This window comes from Sus scrofa, chromosome X (assembly GCF_054392235.1).
Source record: "Sus scrofa isolate SSC_HxYL_T2T_F1_AM1 chromosome X, Sscrofa_HxYL_maternal_Yorkshire_Landrace_v2.0, whole genome shotgun sequence".
NCBI classification, from domain to species: Eukaryota; Metazoa; Chordata; class Mammalia; order Artiodactyla; family Suidae; genus Sus; species Sus scrofa.
In genome coordinates this window covers 81,219,876-81,240,835 of record NC_139401.1, presented here as the reverse complement: position 1 = coordinate 81,240,835, position 20,960 = coordinate 81,219,876, and positions in this window count along the sequence as shown.

The window sequence follows — 20,960 nt, the reverse complement described above, 5'->3', positions numbered from 1 at the left end:
ACCAGGTATAATGGAAAAAAATAAAAATCATTATATAAAAAATAAAAATAAAAAATATTTTACATATATTGTTAGATTCATATCCATGTATTTCATTTTTGTGTGCTAATATAAATGTCTGTTTCATTTCATATTCCAACTGTTTGCTGCTGGTATATTGGAAAATAATTTGCTTTTGTATATTAATATTTTATCTTGCAAACTTGTATGTTATCACTCATATGTGGCATCTAAAAATAATATAAACAAATGTATATGCACAACAGAAACAGAGTCAAATATATGGAAATAAATTAGTGTTTACCAAAGATGAAAGGGGAGGAAAGAGGGGCACACATATAATACTCTAAACCTAACACAATATTAAAAATAATGTTGATGTAAAATTTTATGGAACTGATATGAGAAATTCTAGGTCTTTAATTTGAGATTGCTTTAAGAATTAGTCACACCAGTTGTGGGTTTACCTGTTCATGGAAAACTACAATGCAAATTATTAAAATCAAATGACTGAACAATGCTAAAATCAAAAGAAATCACATGACATTAAAATATTTAAAACAAACTTTATGGTTACAGAGTGGCAGAAAAGATTGAGTTATTATTTGAAATTATGTGATTTGAATAGAATAATTCCCACTGGATAAAATAATTAATCTCTTGATCAATTACTAATTTTTATGTTTTGCTTTTTTCCAGCATTAGCCTTGAAACAACTATCTTTTTCAAATTTACTTACATCCTAGCTTAAGCCAGCTACTCCTGTAAGAGAAATCTGGAGCATAGAAGCAGAGATGGGCTTTTCTGAAATTTTAACTTAAGGGTCTCTACAATCATCTATCTCCCCTATTGAGTAGAATAAAAAGGAATAGTGTACTTAGTTCTAACCTGCTGACTCAGGAAATCAACTACTGTGATGCTACAAGGAATAAAAGGCTTCCAATATTATATCAGCAAGCAGAAAAAATTGCTTTGGCAAGAACTTCCAAAGCTGGATCATGGTAATGAAAATGTATCAAACCTAAGCTTTTCCTTGTGTAACAGATATTACAATTTGACTAAAGCCATTTCAGGTGAAACTGTTTATCTGAGGTGGAGGCAGGGAGAGCTGGCCCCTTAAATATGGTGAGGTTAGAGGCAGATCCATAGGTGGGGACAGAGAGGTGGCTTAGGAGTTCTGCTCACTCCCTTGGTCGGTTCTCTGTGCAGGGATCACATGCTTTTGCTCCAGACACCTCAGAAGTGGCAATGAGTTTTGGTCTTTTTGTGTCTTATTTATAAATTACTCCAACTATGCATGTATATAGTTATTTTTAGTTCCTTATGGTTTCTTTGTATGCTGTCCCCAAGGAAATTTTCTCCGGGTGCAAGCACTGCAGCAATGGTCCCAGGTCCCAACTTGTCTCAGTTCAAGGACCAGTTTTTATAAATTCTGTAAAACATGCCAAAATATATGTCCTGGATTACATTTCATATGATAGAATTAAACTGTTGATTTTTTTTTTTTTTTTTTTGCTTTTTAGGGCTGCACCTGTGGCATATGGAACTTCAGAGCTACAGCTGCTGGCCTACACCACAGCCACAGCAACATCAGATCCAAGTTGCATCTGTTACCTACACCACAGCTCATGGCAATGCCAGATCCTTAACCCACTGAGAGAGGCCAGGGGTCAAACCCACCACCTCCCAGTTCCTAGTATGAGTCATTCCCACTGTGCCACAATGGGAACTCCTGAATTAAACTGTCTTAAGGTGGACCTAGAACCATAAACTTTCAACATGTAGCCCTCTACCAGATTACTCTTTCTGGCCATAAAATTAAAGAAGCACTCTTTTAGAGCAAGAGCATTTGAAACAATTTGAATGAGATTACCCCTAAAGGATATAAAATAAATCCAACATTTATAAAATACTTCAATTTTAGAACATAATTTTTAGGGGTGATAATTGTGTAGAAATCACTATTTTTAGAATTACTTATAATTTCCTTTAAAAAGTAGATACTGTGATTACTAAAAAGGAATAGTGTTGTAAAATAGGAGATGCTTAATAAGGCTATCTCAGTATAAGGAACAATTCAGTGTAAACAGACATATCTCCTATATTTACTTTTTTCAAGTTTTACTGAGACATGATTCACATATGATACATTCACATACGTTTAATGTATACAGGATAAAGATTTGATATACATATATGTTGTGAAATTATTACCAGAATAAATGTAGTTAACATTCATTATCTCATATAGTTAACTTTTTTCCCTTGTATGAGGAATTTAGGATTACTCTCTTAGCAACTTTCAAATATACCATTTGACATTGTTAAGTATGGTCTTCAAGTTGTATCTAATACCCTCAGTTCTTATCTTAGAAGTAGGAGCTTGTATTTTTGCCAGTTTTACCTAATTCCCCCAATCCCCACTGCCTCTGGAGACCACAAATCTGATCACTTTTTTCTATGAATTTGTTTGCTTGTTTTGTCAGATTCTATATTTAGGTGAAATAATACAGTATTTGTCTTTGTCTGATGTATTTCACTTAGCATAATGCCCTCAAGCTTCATCCATTTTGTCACAAAAATGGCAGAATTCCTTCTTTTTTGTGCCTGAATATCATTCCATTGCAGATACATCTCCTATATTTTAATTGAAGACCCTCCAAGTTTCTCTAGGATCCCAATTCAATTCATCAAAATACAGATGCCAATGTGTTCACTGAAGCATATTTACCAAGACCATAGAGTGGACTGATACATTTTAAAAGGATTTTAACAACAAAAGTTAAAATGAATTACTTCTAAATTTCCTTTTACACAGATATTTATTGAATATATTCTAAACATTTCTGACCAATTATTTTCAAAGAAACAGCTTTTTTTTTCTTTTTGATTTTTTAGGGTTACACCTGTTGCATGTGGAAGTTCCTGGGCTAGGGGTTGAATTGGAGCTACAGCTGCTAGCCTATGTCATAGCCAAAGCAACACAGGATTTGAGACATGTCTGCAACCTGCATCACAGTTCATGGCAATGCCAGACCCTAAATGCAATGAGCAAGGCCAGGGATCAAGCCCACATCCTCATGGATACTAGCCAGGTTCATTAACACTGAACCACAACAGGAACTCCAAAAGAGCTTGGATATTTAATACCCTCTTTTAACAGGTAACTCAAACTCATCACAGATTAATTACCTGAACATTCACAATGTAATTTTTTGTACATTTACCACTCTTAGAGAAAAAGCTTAGCACATTTAATTTCCTTAGTTATGCAGAAAATAATAAATTAGAATTAAAAAGTTGTATATATATATGTATATATATATATATACATATATATATATACATATATATATGTCTTTTTGCTATTTCTTTGGGCTGCTCCTGCAGCATATGGAGGTTCCCAGGCTAGGGGTCAAATCGGAGCTGTAGCCACCGGCCTACGCCAGAGCCACAGCAACGCGGGATCCGAGCCGCGTCTGCAACCTACACCACAGCTCATGGCAACGCCGGATCCTTAACCCACTGAGCAAGGGCAGGGACCAAACCCGCAACCTCATGGTTCCTAGTCGGATTTGTTAACTACTGCGCCACGACGGGAACTCCCAAAGTTGTATATTTTATTCCTAAACTAACTATCCAATCATTATCTGATATTTTCCCAGTATAGATACAGTAAAAAAAAAATCCCCAGGAAATACTAGCATGGCAAATTTGGGGTGGAAAATCAGATTTCAAAGAAAAATCAGACAACCAAAATAATTAACTCAGAAAAATCCCTCTCTCCAGCTAAAACTATAGATATTGTTTAAACCATAATGCACTGGAAACAAATACTCTCTATCATATATAATCATGCAGATAATTGTTCCTTTTCTCTCTCTCTCTATCTTTTTTTTTTTTTTTTTTTTTTTTTTTTTTTTTTTTTGCTTTTTAGGGCCACACTTGCGACATATGGAAGTTCCCAGGTTAGGGGTCAAATCAGAGCTGTAGCTGCCAGCCTACACCAGAGCCACAGCAACTCAGGATCTGTGCCACATCTGTGATCTACACCACAGCTCATGACAGTGCTGGATCCTTAACCCATTGAGCAAGGCCAGGGATCAAACCTGTTTCCTCATGAATACTAGTTAGATTCATTTCTGCTGAGCCACAATGGGAACTCCCATAATTATGTTTCTTATTTAAATATTTTCAATGTTAAACATAAGATAAAGTAATATGGGTATGTTTTAAAGTAGTATCTTAATCGCACTTGATTGATACAATAGAATATAGTAAAACTTCAAGTGAAGCATCTTGAATTAAAGATATTATATAGCAAACTAAGGATTACCATCTTTATTCTGTTATTAGCAAGTTTAATGTTAATCTATTAAACACATTTCCATTTTCTGTTTCAATAGCTTTGTCAAGTTCTGACTACATAGTAATGTAGACAACCTTAAAGTAACACAGCTTATTATTCACATTATCTCAATATCTAAATACAAATGAGAGTTACTGTTTTGACAAAAAATGCTAACATTTTCCAATATGAATCTAATTTCTACATGATAAAATTATTTCAAATTAGTTTCAGATAATTTCTTTGTCAAAAACTCCATCTACCCATCTACTCTCAATCTTTGTATCTCATGGAGCTATTTCAAATTAAATTTGGTTCATCTAATCAAAAAAGTGATTAATTAAATTTGTTAAATATTGCTTTATCAGAAGTTGCCATTTCATTTACAAATCATACTAAAGCATATAACTTTGAAGATTTTTTTGGCAAAAATCTTAAATTGAAAATAGCTTTGAAATTCTTTTGTGAGATTTTTATATATGTGTACTTATTTGGCCATTATTCTAACCATGTACAACATCAAAAATTAAATACATTTTATTCTTAACGTAATGTATTTTGCATCTTTATTATGGTATAATTCACATACTAATAAAATCCACCCTTTTAAAGAGTATAATTTAATATTATATATATGCATACTTTGTTTTATTGTGCTCTTTATTGCAGCATTTTGATATTGCATTTTTTTGCAAATTGAATGTTTGCAACACTGTGGTAACATGAGCAAGTCTATTGGCACCATTTTTCCAGCAGCATTTACTGACTGATCTTTGGTGTTACTGTTTAATTGTTTGGGGGCATCATGAATCACACCCATATAAGACATCAAATTTAATTGCTATAGGTGTGTGTTATGACTGCTCCACCAACCAGCCATATCCCCATCTATCTCCCTTTCCTCAGGCCTGCTTATTCCCTGAGATACAACAATATTAAAATTAGGAAAATTAATAACCCTAAAATTATCTCTAAGTGTTCAAGGGAAAGGAAAAGTAGCACATCTTTTACTTTAATTCAAAAGTTAGAAATGATTAGGTTTAATGAGGAAGGCATGTTGAAAGTCATGATAGGTTGGAATCTAGGCCTCTTGTACCAAAGAATTAGCTGAGTTGTAAATGCAAAGGAATATTCTTGAAGGAAATTAAAAATGCTACTCCATTGAACACACAAATGATAATAAAGCTAACATCATTATTGCTGACATGGAAAAAGTTTTAGTGGTCCAGATAAAAGATGAAACTCAGCTACAATATTACCTTAAGCCAAAGCCTAATTGAGAGCAAGGATTTAACTCTTCAATTCTGTGAAAGCTAATAGAGGTAAAGAAGCTTCCAAAGAAAATTTATAAACTAGCAGAGGTTGTTTCATGAGATTTAGAGAAAGAAATATGCTCTATAACATAAAAGTGTAAAGTGAAGCAGAAAGTGCTGAGGTAGAATCTGTAGCAAGTTATACAGAATATCTAGCTAAGATAGAGTAAGTGGTTATACTAAACAATGGATATTAAATGTAGATGAAATAGCCTTATATCAGAAATAGATGTCATCTGGGCCTTTCATAGCTAGAGAAGAGGGTAAATGCCTGGCTTCACAGCTTCAAAGGACAGTCTGACTTACTCGTAAAGGCCTAATAGAGCTGGTGACTTTAAATTGAAGCCAATGCTCATTTACTGTTCTGAAAATCCTAGGCCTCTTAAGAAATTGACTCTGTCTTTGCTCTATGAATGGAAAAACAAAGCCTGGATGATAGAACATATGTTTATAACATGGTTTACTGAATATTTTATGCCTATATTTGAGACCTACTGTTTAGAAAATTATATTCCTTTCAAAATATTACTGTCCATTGATAATGCATCTTGTCATCAAAGACCTTAATGGAGATGGACAATGACATTAATGTCGCTTTCATGTCTACTAATACAACATACATTCCTTAGCCCAAGGATCAAAGAGTGATTTTGATTTTATAAGTTTATAATTTAAGAAATATATTTTGTAAGGCTATAGGTGCTATAGAAGCTGATTCCACTGGTGGATCTGGGCAAAATAAATTAAAAAACCTTCTGGGAAGGATTCACTATTCTCAATGCCATTAAGAACATTCTGATTAATAAGAAGAGGTCAAAATCTCAACATTAACAGAAATTTGGAAGAAGTTGATTCCAACCCTCATGAATGACATTGAGGGGTTCGATATATCAGTGGAGGAAATAACTACAGATGAGGTAGAAATAGTAACATATCTAGAATTAGAAATGGAGCCTGGAGATATGACTGAATTGTTGCAATCTCATGATAAAATTTTAATGGATGTGGAGTTGTTTCTTAGCGATGAACAAAGAAAGTGGTTCCTTGAGATGGAATACACTGGTGAAAATGCTATGAAAATTAAATCCACAAAGGATTTAGAATATTACACAAACTTGGTTGACAAAGCAGTGTCAGGTTTTAAGACAATTAATTCTAATTCTGAACGCAATTCTACTATAGGTAAAATTCTGTCAAACAGCATTGCATGCCAGAGTAATTGTTTATGGAAGGGATAGTTAATCCATGTGGCAAAATTCATTGTCTTGTTTATTAAATCGCTACAATTGTATCAACCTTCAGCAGCCACCAGTATCCATCAATATTGACATAAGACACTCCAACTAGTAAAAAGACTACAACTTGCCAAAGGCCCAGATGATGGTTAGCATTTTGTAAACAGTATTTTTTAAATGAAGATAGAGATATAGTTATTTAAAAAAATATAAAACTATTACACACTTACGGTACTGCTTATAAACACAACTTCTATTTGTATTGGGAAAACAAAAAACAATTTGACTTGCTATACTGCAGTATTTACTTTATTGCAGTGATTTGGAACCAAACTAGGAATGTCTCCAAAGTATGCCTATATTTAAGAGGTTGTGAAATCAACAAAATCTAATTCCAGAATGTATGTTTTTATAATGATACAAATATTTTACAATGAACACATGTGAAATTTCAACATACTTTACATATAATTGCAATATTATCTAATAATACTTTCTAAATAATTCATTCATATAGCCTTTTAAAACCTGATGAAAATATTTTAACGAGAATTAAAGAATGATAAATGACTAATTATCGTCTGAGTTCTCACATTGGTAAATATAGACTAGCCTTGGATAATCATCAAATATTGACTGTACTTTCTACTGTATTTACACAACTTTGTATTTGTCGTTGCTGAAGATGAGTAATTTTCAATGGATTACAAGTGATGTTAGGATACAGTCCAAACTCCTTAATCTTGTTTACAAGGCCCTGTTTAGCTTTCCCTATTTCTCAACCCTCCAAACTCTATATTTATACCATATAAAATATCTTTCAGTACCTCAAATATATCACTTAACATGTCAATCTTATCTTTTTTGTTGTAGTTTTCATTATTTTATAGTGTTGTGCTTTGTTGTTTTTCTACAGTTAAACAGAAACATGATGGTTTGTATACCTCAGTTCAACATACACTATCACCATCTATCTGTACATGGTCTACTTTTTTAATCATTTATTTATATTTCTACTTTTTAAATCATTTATTTATATTTTTTCTACTGTACAGCATGGTGACTCAGTTACACTTATATGTATACAATTCTTTTTTCTCACATTACATGTTCCATCATAAGTGACTAGACAGAGTTCCCAGTGCTACACACCAGGATCCCATTGCTAATCCCTCCCGAAGGCAACATTCTGCATCCATTTGCCCCAAGCTCCCATACCCTCCCAGTCCCTCCCCTCCCCCCTTGGCAACCACAAGTATATTCTCCAAGTCCATGATTTTCTTTTCTGTGGAAAGTTTCTTACTCTTATTTCCCCCACATTTTATCTTTCATCCTATTTCAATGCCCTCCCCACTGCTTTGTATTTCATATATGCTCATGTACCAACTGCCTACTCAATATTTTATCCCTTTCCTTATTACTAATAGGTATCTTTTTTATAGGTTTCAATGTGACCAGTTAAAATAATCATCTCACCATACTCCCTTGTATCTAGCAGTGTCTATATTTCTTGCTTCTGGACAAAGAAATAAAGTGCATTCTACTGGGAGTAGATAACATGAAAAATGCTCTTTTCCAGTTTGAAAGATAGCAACTCTGCTAATTTGCCCCTTTGTCTTATACATGTTTCATTCTTTTATTTCTTGGAATAGATACATAATATCTAAAGATAAGCAGCTATCTTGCAATTATGAACACGCAAAACCATACACATTTGGTGGTGGAACAAGAGGCTATAAAGAGCAGTTGTAGAATCTGAGACTTCTTACCTTCATTGCAATCCCTGCGGATGAGTAAGCCACTCTAGTTGTATTTGTACAATCCTGACTGATACATCTTTCACTGCGATTTTTTTCAATCATTTATACATGCTTGTTAGTATCTCATATACACCACATTTTACCTAAGCTTTTCTCTATAATAGTCACCTATGCTAACTCCAATATTTTGCTACCCAGAAACAAATTTATAATGAACACTTTGTTTTGGGTTGTAGGATATACCCAAAGTTGATTTCAATAAATTCAGCTAGATTGTTGGCAAAATTGACTGCACATGTTTATGACCAATAGCGAACAAAAGTTTCCATCTACTATAACTATTTGGTATTTTTTGACTATAATGTTTGCAAATATGATGGGTGTTAAGAGATAGAGTGAGTCCTCCTTACCCACAGGTTCTGTGATTGTGGATTGAAGTAATTGTAAATTAAAAAAAAAAAACTAAAGAAAGTTCTAAAAGGCAAAATTTGAATTTGCTGCATGTTAGTAACTATTTTATAGCATTTACATTGTATTAGGTATTATAAGTAATCTAAAGAGATGATTTAAAGTATACCAGAAGATGTGCATAGGTTATATGCAAATACTATAGCATTTTATATAAGGGACTTGAACATTCTCAGATTTTGGTATTTGCAGGGGGTCCTAGAACCAGTCCCTTAGAGATACAGAAGATCAGAGATGATTACGCCCATTTTCTGTTTTTATTTGCATTTCCTTGATATCCACTGCTGTAAAGCAGGTCTTCCTATACTTATTAGACACCTTTTGAAAATAAATTATCTTTTGCTCAGTTTCTACTGTTCCCTGTGTTTTGTCTTGATTTGCATGAATTCCTTATGTAGGCTAGATATATTAACCATTTTTGTTATAAACATTGCAAATATAATCCCAGTGTATTACAAGTCAGCTAAATATGCTGATTAAGCTGAACACCTCCATATTATTTAGTAATATTCATTAAATTTCCCTTTCAAAATTTTTACTTTTGAGAGTTTTGATTAAAAATTTATTTATGGAGTTCCCCTCATGGTGCAGTGGTTAACGAATCCAACTAGGAACCATGAGGTTGCGGGTTCGGTCCCCGCCCTTGCTCAGTGGGTTAAGGATCTAGCATTGCCGTGAGCTGTGGTGTAGGTTGCAGACACGGCTCAATCCCGCGTTGCTGTGGCTCTGGCGTAGGCCGGTGGCTACAGCTCTGATTCGACCCCTAGCCTGGGAACCTCCATATGCCGTGGGAGTGGCCCAAAGAAATAGCAAAAAGACAAAAAAAAAATGTATTCACCATCCAATGTTCAGAAGCTTATTCCCTAACATTTAGAAAACTATTTTTACACTTTTTTTTTAGTCTTTTTTTTTAGGGCCCCATCCATGGCATATGGAGGTTCCCAGGTTAGGGGTCAAATTGGAGCTACAACTGTTGGCTTAAGCCACAGCCACAGCAACACCAGATCCAAGCCATATCTGTGACCTACACCATAGCACATGGCAATGCCAGATCCTTAACCCACTGACCAAGGCCAGGGATTGAACCTGCATCCTCATGGATACTAGTCATATTCATTTCCACTGAGCCATGATGGGAACTCCACTGTTTTCTTTCACATTTATGTCTTAATCAATCTGGACTTTCAAAAAAATTTATGGGGAGAGTAAACTGTTTTCATTTTATTCTATATAGTGAGGTAACTTTTCTATTTCTGAAACACTCATCCCTCATATTCCATATCTAAATTTCTGATTTTTATGTGTGTGTGCAAATGTATATTATTTAGAATTTTCTTTTTTGTTCTATTGGAACACTTATCTGCCCCTATGTTAGTGACACACATTTTCAGAGAACATGGCTTTGTAATATGTTTTAATATTACATAGAGTGACGTTCCCCTCTTTTCTTCTCTAAAAAGTTATCATAACTCTTTATGACCTTTACTACTTCCTTATGAGTGCATGTTCATGTAAACCATAATTTTCTCTAATTATCAGGCTTCAAAGTGTTATACCTATATCTGTAAATTTTTACATACCTTTATATTACTGAGCAAAAGTTAGTTGTGTTTTAGTGCTGCCTTTTTTCCCCTCCCTCCCTCCTCCTGTTTCTCTGCCACCTCTTCTTTCTCCTCTTCCTTCATCTCTTCCTGCTTCTCATCCTGGTCATCATCATCATCCTCATTCTCCTCTTTCTCTATCAATCACTCTGTCTTTATTTTTTTTTTTTCGTTGCCTTGTAGATTCTTCCTCATTTTCTCTCCATCTCCCATTACCTATTCTTCTGGTGAAGCCTCATGCACTGTCATATTTCTTCTTGCTATTTTACCCTACACTGAATATTGAACACATGTATACCTAAATTTGTGTGTGTGTGTTTCACAAAAATTATATTTGTCCATACACAATGTTAGGGACCTTTTTTCTCTCTCAATATTATTTCATAAATGTAAACCCAAGCCACTTGGTACAATTGTTAATTTTATCTGTCAATTTGTGCAATTATTTAATTGCAAAATTAAATTGTCAATTTGTGCAATTATTTAATCAAACACTAATCTAGGTGTTGCCATGAAGGTATTTTGTAGATGCATTTAATATCTACATCCAGTTGACTTTATTTTTATTTTTTATTTTTTTGCTATTTCTTGGTCTTGGGCCACTCCCGCGGCATATGGAGATTCCCGGGCTAGGGGTCGAATCGGAGCTGTAGCCACCGGCCTACACCAGAGCCACAGCAACGCAGGATCCGAGCCGCGTCTGCAACCTACACCACAGCTCATGGCAACGCTGGATCGTTAACCCACTGAGCAAGGGCAGGGATCGAACCCGCAACCTCATGGTTCCTAGTCAGATTCGTTAACCACTGCGCCACGGGAACTCCCAGTTGACTTTAAGTAAAAGGAATTACCTTAATCTGTCTAAGCCTTATCTTGCTGAAGGCATTAGTAGCAAAACAGATTTCCCCGGGAAGAAGAATTTCTGACTCAAGACTGCAACATCTGACTCAGCAGGCTGAGTTTCCAGCCTGCCAGCCTGCCCTAAGTGTTTTGGCCTTTCCAGTTTACAAGTTTCCATAATCAAGTTAATTAAATCATTAAAATAAATCTTTGCACACATACACATAGAGTTAATTCTCATTATTTCCAGATTCCACATTTGTATATTTGTGAATTTGCCTAATAACAGAAATTCATTTGTAACCTCCAAATCAAGATGTGCTGTGCAGTGAAAAATTTGAGTCTCTTAATATACACTTCCCCTGCTTAGATCAAATAAGGCTATATTGTGCCTTATTGTTTCAGCTTTAATATAGAAATGTCTAGAGAATGGAGATGGTAGTGAGCAGGGCAGTGCAAGAAGTCCTGGCTTTGGGGCCTTTTGAACAGGATTTGCACCCCAACTCTGACACCTGTTTGTGGGGTGGCCTCAAACAAGTCACTTTATGTTTCTGAACCTTGTTTCCTCATTTGTAAAATACAGAAAATAGAATATCAGGATGAGTTTTTTCAGAGATTTGAGATATAATCTATATGAGATCTGTGTGCATGTGTGTGTGTTTACACATATTATATATAATGTCCTATTTGTTCTATTTCTCTGGAGAACTCTAATTGATCTGGTATACATCAATTACATATTTTTTAATAGCATCATTATATTCCATAGAGCAGACATCATATTTAAAAGCATTCCCCTTTTGAACGGGCATTTCACTTATTTCCAGTCTTTGACACTTTTTTATAATGCTACATATATTTTGTATATATGTTCTTAAGTACTGGTTATTTATCTTTTTCTTTCAGTTACATCGAGAAATAATTAATATACAGAAGTATATAAGTTTAAGATGTGTAGCATAATGACTTGATTTACATATATTATGAAAAGATTACCATAGTAACAAACAGCATGTAATACATATTTTTAAAAAGGAAAAAAATTCCTTGTGAAGAGAACCTTTAGGATCTATTATCTTAACAATTTTCAAATATACAATACAGCAATGCTTACTATAGTCAGCATGTTGTAAATTACATGCCAGTACTTATTTGTCTTCTAAATAGTGCTTTTATTTTATTTTGTTTTGCTTTATTTACAACATTGTATTAGTTTTGGGTGTACAGCAGAGTGATTCAGTTACACACATATGTATGTATATGTGTTTATATATTTGTGTGTGTGTATATATATATATTTTTCAGATTCTTTTCTATTGTAGGTTATTACACGATATTGAATATAATTCCCTTTACTATACAGTGGCTCCTTGTTCATTATCTATTTCACATATAAAATAACAAGTATATGTTAATCCCAAACTCCATAACTTCTGTTTGGTTCTGTTTTATGTTTTCTATCTCTGTTCAACTTCTTATCCTGTTCTCGTATTTTGCAATATAATTAAACTGTTTATTTTATTCTCTTGTATATTTCTGAGCACTCTTAGAACAATTATTCTGAATTATTTGTCAGGCAATTTTTGTACCTTTATTTCTTTGAAGCCAGTTATTGAAGGCTTACTCTTTTTCTTTGATGCTTCCCTAATTCTGTGTGATCCTTATAGCTCTCACCTCTTTTATACTTTATGGACTAAATTTAGTAAGGAAAGACTTTCTTCCATGAATAGAGGCATGATGGAGCACATTGAGACCCTGGACTTAGTTGTGTAGGGCACAAAGTGCAGGGGTGTGGCAGCACTTGGTCTGGGATGAGTGGTAATATCTCTGTCTCAGGCTGCTAAAGTCCACAACACCGACAAGTGTGTGGCATTCGATAAGCATGACTGGTCTTTAGTGGCTGTCAGGGCCGTTGGGATCCTCAACTGTGCCTCCTAGTTGAGGGCCTAGGGGTGTGGGCTGACAGCACTAGTGGCAACAGCCACTAGTATGCACATACTTGGTTGCAAGGACCAGCTGCAGGTTTTGGTATAGCCCAGTACAGACACAGAGGACTACAGGCTCACTGGCAGCTATAGGAGCCCTGGTTTTCAGCATGCCTTGCTATGGCTGCTAGGTCTCCTCACTAGCACAAGGCAGTATATGGACTTCCAGGCCTCTCCAATGAGATAAAACTCAAAAAGCCTCTAGTTAGAATAAGAATTACCAGGCCCTTATCCCCCAACCTGTCTCTTGCTACAAAGTTCCTGAGTCCCCTCCCCAACTTCAGTACCAACCTGGCCTACTCTTTCCTTTCCCCTATTAGGAAAAAAGGTATTTGCCCCACTATTCATGCTGCCCCTATAGGGGCATTATACGCTCCCAAACAACCAGTAAGTGTTTTGGAAGGCCTCTCTTTCCCCAACCAATAAGCAAGTCAGCAGTTGTATCTTAAGACCTCTCCTCTCTCTCCTTTGCCCCTGGGCTACAAATACAGATGATCACATTCTCATAGTTGGCTCTCTCTGATCAGCAGGAAGTTGGCCCTCTGTGTTAGCAGTGTTTCTTGCCTCAATAAACTTGTCTTTTCCTTCATCCTGCTCTGAGTCTGGAAATTCCTTTCCAATCCATGGATGGACCACAACACAGTAGAGCCCAGTGATGGGGGTCAAGTTAGGGGCCTGCAAATGCATAGCTGTAGGTGCTAGTTTCAAGTGACTGCAGGAACAAAAAATAGTACCTGATCTGAGCTCACAAGTAATCGCAGTTATCTTAGCTATCAGTGTGCTCTCTTACAGCCTTCCTATTACTGCACACTTTTCTACCAGACATGTGAACTGCAGAGAGGGTGGTTTAAGTGTCACACCTGTAGGGTAAAAGTGCACAGCTTTATGGGCTAGCACTGAATGCAGGCATGGTGGTGGGAGCCAGTACAAGGTCAAAGCTGGTATGCTGCACTCAGAGGACAGGGCTGGCTGCTGGTGTGGGGCCCAGGCTCCAATGTGTGCTTGTGATTAGGTAGGGTGTGGGAAGGGCTCAAGTGGTTTGCATCAGCAAATGTCAATACTTGTGGAGCAAAAGCAGGTGACATTTGCAAGGATCCACAGCATCTGCACTGGCCACTGGTTTCTTCAGTCATTAAAACTGTTGGATGTGTCTTCAAAGCAGACCACTGAAACCATGATTACTCCTCTAGCATGGCTGTTATTGGTAACCTCTTCATCCTTGTCTAGCTGTCTCTAAGCATCTTTTCTCAGTCTAAGTGGGGTGAAACTAGAAGGAAACCTTCATATGGTGCCACAAAAGTCTGGGGAAGCTGTCTGTTCAACATACCCATTTTTAAATGTTTATTTTTATTAGAGTATAGTTGATTTATAGTGTTGTGTCAATTTCTGCTGTACAGCATAGTGACATGGTCATACGTATATATACATTATTTTTCTCATGCTCTCTTCCATCATGTTCTATATCAAGTAATTGGATATAGTTCCCTCTTCTGTACAGTAGTAAACATTTCATATCCATTCTAAATGAAATTATTTGCATCTACCAACGCTTCCTTTACTGGCAGTTATAAACATTTTTAGGTGGGAAGTTTCTTCTTGGCACTAAGAAATGCTAGCTTGGGATATTGGATGATACAGGCAAAATGAAGCTGTCTTTGTTTTCTGCTTATGCAATTATTTTCAGAGTTTTTATTCTACTGTGTCACTGAAGCTTCTTAGGTAGATTCCAGAGTGCTTCTAGAATTGCTTTTGTTCAAGTATGTCCACATAATTTCAGACATTGTGGGAAGTTGGAGACAGAGATGTCCTATGTTTTGGTTTGGTGATGTCATTTTCCTTCCTTAAGCTTTTCATAGCTTAGTAAAATTGAAAATTAATACATTAGGAAATACATAACATGCATTAACGTTTCTGTTAAGTCTAGATATTTGACTAACTGATTTGGATGACAAACAGAATGCATTAATACTCATGCTAATAAAATCAACCATCAAGAAAGTTTTTCAAAAAAAGATATGCTTGCTTATTCACTATTTTCATGTTTCTAATGATTGTGTTAATATTAAGCTCAAAATTACCATTAGTATCCTTAGGAAAAATACATATGTCCTGAAGAATCAGGCTCCCTGACTTCAGACTATACTACAAAGCAACAATCATCAAAACCATATGGAGGAGAGAGGACAAGATGGCGGAGGAGTAGGGGGACATGCTCGCCCTCTCCCACAAACACAACAAAAAAAGCACATCTACAGAATAAATGACTCGCACAGAACAGCAACCAATCGCTGGCAGAGGAACCTAAACTCCAATAATGGGAAGAAGTTCATGACATTATTGGGCAGAACGGGAGAAAAGAGGAGAGTGAGAGAAGGTGAATCCGAGCAGGACGGGCGCTCCCGAAATGGAACTGTGGAGGAGAAAGGGATCCTGCACCCTGGAAAATCACCTACTGGGGGAAAGATCAAACCAACCGGAGGAATCTCCAGATGCAGAGAAGAGTGTAGCAGTAAGTTGGAGTACGGAAAAGCCGATCAAGAACCCAACGGACCATCTGAACTACTGGCACAGTACCAAAAATTGAGACTCCTGGGTGGGGGCTGGGCACCGAATCCTGGGCTCCAGAGGTTAGTCCCCGGAAAGGGCCAGGGGATGCCTGGGTGGGGGCTGGGCACCGAGACCTCTCCTCCGAAGGTTAATCCCCGAGAAAGGGCCAAGCGACACCTGGGTGGGGGCTGGGCACCGAGACCTCGGCTCCAGAGATTAGTCCCCGGGCTAGGGGGGCGGGGCAGAGCAGAAATTACTTGGGAGGTCTAGAAACCATTTGACGGGGCAGAGACTGCCTGGGAAACTAAAAAACAAAGCTGACACAGAGGAAGGGAGCAATACCCTAGGAGCGGGGTAGTGTAAAGCCGCATCAGAGGGAACCTGGGAGAAGAGCCTGGTCTGCGCCTGTGCTGGGGAGGGGAGAGAAGAAGGGCTGGGTCCCCATAGAATACCCCCCATGCCACAGCAAGCTTACAGGCCCGCTAGCTAGCTGAAAGCTGTGCTTCCCAGTGCATCCCCTCCCCCTGCCCCTGCCACCCCCTACACTCTCGCCAAACCTGGGGCTGCCTGCCATCCAGGAGGGCTGGCCTCAACAATTGCCTGAAGCCTACCACCACAGGGGCTGTCCCTGCACAGGCCTGCTTGCCCTTTGAAGGGGCTACACTTCCACAGAGCAGCACCAAACACCACCAGCCCCCGAGAAAAGGCCTGCAGCCCAGAAAAGCTAAAACAAGCTTAGCCAGGCTGTGAATAGATCGGCCTAATTCTCCGACGGTTTTTCTGAATGGTTTTTCTGAGTCGGGTTGCCCCGGGGAGGAGCCTCTTAGGTTTCCAACGGCCCTGCTACCCGCCCAAGCCCCCAGGGGATGCTCTAGTGGACCAGCTGCATAGGACTGCCAGCTCCAGGCAGGACCCCCTGCAGCCCAGAAAAGCTGCAACAAGCGGGGCTGAGTCGGGAAAAGATCTCAGACGGTTTTTCTGAGTTGGGCTGCCCTGGGGAGGAGCCTCTGGGGTCTCCAAGGGCCCTGCTACCCGCCCAAGCACCCAGGGGGTGCCCCACTCCCGTGAAATAACTGCTCAGCACCACCAGCCCACTGGAAGAGCCCCTGCAGCCCAGAAAAGCTGCAACAAGCTCGGCCAGACTGTGAAAATATCCGCCTACATTCTCAGGCTGTCCTTCTGAGTTGGGCTGCCCTAGGGAAGAGCCTCTTAGGTTCTCAGTGACCCAGATAGCTGCTACAGCCCCCAGGGGGTGATGCACCCCTGAAGAGCAGCTGCCCAACACCGCCAACCCCCTGCAAGAACCCCACAGCCTAAAAACACCAGAGCAAGCTCTGCATGACCAAGTGAAATCTGCTACCATCGTGGTGTGGACCTCCCAGTCCTGTTTGCCCTCAGGAAGTCCTCCTTTGCTTCAAAGAAACACTGTTAGCCCCATCAACACTCCAGAAAAGCCACACTGCCTCAAAAAAGATTGACCAACAACGCCAGCCCTCAGGAAATATTCCACGGCAGTGACAAGGCAAACACTGCCCGATAACGGAGAGTACAACTCCCTCAGGAGAAAGAAAACAACAAGCAAGATGAAGAAGCTGAGAAACCACCCCCAGTCAAACCAACAGGAAAAGTCACCTAAAACAGTCAGCAATGAAACAGATCTCTGCAGTCAGACAGACCTGGAGTTCAAAAGAGAAATAGTGAAAATACTGAAGGAATGAAGAGAAGATATGAACAGTAATGCAGATACCCTCAGAAAGGAGCTAGAAAATATAAGGAGGAGCCAAGAAAAACAAGAACATTCATTTGCAGAGATGCAAACTGAACTAGGGGCAGTAAAAACCAGAATGAATAATGCAGAAGAACGAATCAGTGATATGGAAGATAGAATAATGGAAATCACTCAATCTGGTCAACAGACAGAAAACCGAATCAAAAAACTGGAAAGCAATATAAGAGACCTATGGGATAATATAAAGCAGGCCAATCTACGCATAATAGGAATTCCAGAAGGAGTAGAAAAAGATAAGGGAATGGAAAATATATTTGAAGAAATTATCGATGGAAACTTCCCAAATCTAAAGGATACTGGGTTCAAGATACAAGAAGCACAGAGGGCCCCAAACAAACTGAACCCAAACAGACCCACACCAAGACACATCATAATAAAAATGGCCAAAGTTAGTGATAAAGAGAGGATCCTAAAGGCAGCAAGAGAAAAACAGAATGGTACCTACAAGGGAACCCCCATAAGAATATCAGCTGATTTCTCTACAGAAACACTACAGGCTAGGAGGGAATGGCAAGAGATATTTAAAGTGCTCAAAGGAAAAAATATGCAACCTAGAATACTCTATCCAGCAAGAATATCATTTAAAATAGAAGGGGAAATAAAAATTTTTCCCAACAAACAAAAACTTAAAGAATACAGCAACACAAAACCCAGGTTAAAGGAAATATTGAAAGGGCTCCTCTAAACCAAAAAGAAAGGAAGAAAAAGGAAGAAGAAAGAAAAGGAAAAAAAAAAAAAAGAAGAAGAAGAAGAACTAGGACTGAGGAAACCGCAATCAGAGAGCAGTCACTCAAATAAGCCAGCAAACAGATTTAATCATGAACACGCTTCAAACAAAATAAAATTAAAAAGAAAAAAATAAAAAAGAGTCATCAAAACCATAAAATGTGGGCAAGGGATGTTAGGAGGTAAATAACCCTTTTTGTTTGTATGTATGTTTCTCTTCTTAATTTTAATATAGTAATGAAGTGTATGAACTTACAGGACCATCAGGCTAAAACACACAATTATGGGAAGGGGTTAGCATACTTAAAAAACAGGGCAACCACAAGCCAAAACCAAATACTGCATTTGCAAAAAATGAAAAAAAATTACACTCAAGCAGATAATAACAGGAGATCATCCAAACAAAAAAAAAAAAAGAAAAAAAAGAAGGAATGGAGAACCATAGAATCAACTGGAACACGAGGTTCAAATGGCAATAAATAATCATCTATCAATTATCACCTTAAATGTCAATGGGCTGAATGCCCCAATCAAAAGACACAGAGTGGCTGAGTGGATAAAAAGGCAAAAACCTTCAATATGCTGCCTACAAGAAACTCACCTTAAGACAAAAGATACATATAGATTGAAAGTGAAAGGGTGGGGAAAAATATTTCACGCCAATAGACATGACAGAAAAGCAGGAGTCGCAATGCTCATATCAGACAAAATAGACTTTAAAACAAAAGACATAAAGAAAGACAAAGAAGGACACTCCTTAATGATTAAAGGATCTATCCAAGGAGAGGATGTTACTATCATCAACATATATGCCCCAATATAGGAGCACCCAGATACATACAACAAATATTAACAGACATAAAGGGAGATATTGATGAGAATACAATCATAGTAGGAGACCTTAATACCCCCCCACATCAATGGACAGATCCTCTAGACAGAAAACCAATAAAGCAACAGACATCCTAAAGGAAACAATAGAAAAGTTAGACTTAATTGATATCTTCAGGACACTACATCCAAAACAATCAGAATACACATTCTTCTCAAATGCTCATGGAACATTCTCAAGAATCGACCACATATTGGGACACAAAGCGAATCTCAATAAACTTAGGAGCGTAGAAATTATCTCAAGTATCTTCTCTGACCACAATGCCATGAAATTAGAAATCAACCATGGGAGAAGCAAAGAGAAAAAACCTACTCCATGGAGACTAAACAACATGCTACTAAAAAACCAATGGGTCAATGAGGAAATCAAGAGGAAATAAAAACTACCTTGAAACAAATGATAATGAAGACACAACCTCTCAAAATCTATGGGATGCTGCGAAAGCAGTGCTCAGAGGGAAATTTATAGCAATCCAGGCCTTTCTCAAAAAAGAAGAAAAATCCCAAATTGACAACTTAACCCTCCACCTAAACGAATTAGAAAAAGAAGAACAAAAAAGTCCTAAAGTCAGCACAAGGAGGGAAATTATAAAGATCCAAGAAGACATCAATAAAATAGAGACTCAAGAAACAATAGAGAAAATTAATAAAACCAAGAGCTGGTTCTTTGAAAAGGTGAACAAAATTGACAAACCCCTGGCCAGACTCACTAAAAAGAGGAGAGAAAGAACCCAAATAACCAAAATTATAAATGAAAAAGGAGAAATCACAACGGATACAGCAGAAATACAAAAAACCATAAGAGAATACTATGAACAACTATATGGCAACAAGTTTGACAATCTGGAAGAAATGGACAATTTTCTAGAATCTTACAGCCTGCCAAAACTGAATCAAGAAGAAACAGACCAACTGAACAGACCAATCACTAGAAATGAAATTGAAGAGGTCATAAAATCACTCCCTACAAATAAATGTCCAGGACCAGATGGCTTCACAGGTGAATTCTATCAAACATATAAAGAGGAATTGGTGCCCATCCTCTTGAAACTCTTTCAAAAGGTTGAAGAAGAAGGAATACTCCCAAAGACATTCTATGATGCCACCATCACCCTCATTCCAAAACCAGACAGAGATACCACCAAAAAAGAAAACTATCGCCCAATATCATTGATGACTATAGATGCAAAAATTCTCAACAAAATCTTAGCCAACCGAATCCAACAACTCACCAAGAAAATTATATACCATGAGCAGGTTGGGTTCATCCCAGGTTCACAAGGATGGTTCAACATACGCAAATCAATCAGCATCATACACCACAATAACAAAAAAAAAGTCAACAATCATATGATCATCTCAATAGACACAGAAAAAGCATTTGACAAAGTCCAACATCCATTCATGATCAAGACCCTCGCCAAAGTGGGTATAGAGGGAGCATTCCTGAATAT